The 787-nt window shown below is 47.8% G+C and overlaps 1 non-coding gene across 1 annotated transcript; it reads right to left on the minus strand.

The window, feature by feature from the left end:
* Positions 1–151: 151 nt before the first annotated feature.
* TRNAK-UUU lies at positions 152–224 on the minus strand. The gene has a single exon. It is a non-coding gene; the product is annotated as a tRNA-Lys (tRNA).
* Between the last annotated feature and the right edge of the window lie 563 nt (positions 225–787).

Here is a 787-nt window from a genome sequence, read left to right on the forward strand (position 1 = left end):
TGGTGCTGCTTTCAAGAAGGCCCTGACTCTGGAATGCCCCCTGCAGAGAAATCTGCCTGACTGCATCCCTTCTGGCTTTTTCTGCATCCTGAAGATGTTCTTAGAATCATGAAACCATAGATTATGAAAGAGTTACACAGGCCAAAATCAATGCCAGAGCAGGGATTTGAACCCTGGAGCCTCAGATTAAAAGTCCGATGCTTTACCAACTGAGCTATCCAAGCACTCTTTTCCCAGATTGGCTTTTGGCTTGTAATCAGATTGTAGTTGAAGTTCATCCTGTAAAATAATGTGCCCGCAAGCTGTTAAAAGATCCTTCCCAAAGAAGAAGAAGAAGAGTTGGATTTATACCCCACCCTCCTCTCAGATTCTCAGAGTGGTTTACAATCTCCTTTCTTCCCTCAGGCCTCAGAGAAGGTGCATGAGTAGGGAGTCAGCAGCAGCGGGCTCTGCTATCAGGAGGAGGAGGAGGAGGAGGAGGAGGAGGAGATTCTATTTATACCCCACCCTTCACTAAGACGTTTACAGGTTTACAGTCTCCTTCCCTGTCCCACAACAGACATGCTGTGAGGTAGGTGGGGCTGAGTGAGCTCTGAGAGAACTGTGACTGACCCAAGGTCACACCAGCTGGCTGCATGTGGAGGAGTGGGGAGTCAAACCCTATTCTCCTGATTAGAGTCCGCCGCTCTTAACCCCTACACCACACTGGCTACTTGGGGCTATGTGGAGAAAGGTGACAAACTGTGTCTTTACTTATGTGTGTTTTTATTGTTGGCTGCTTGTTTTT

The sequence above is a fragment of the Gekko japonicus genome, unplaced genomic scaffold (genome assembly GCF_001447785.1).
Source record: "Gekko japonicus isolate JY-2015 unplaced genomic scaffold, Gekko_japonicus_V1.1 scaffold3112, whole genome shotgun sequence".
Lineage (NCBI taxonomy): Eukaryota > Metazoa > Chordata > Lepidosauria > Squamata > Gekkonidae > Gekko > Gekko japonicus.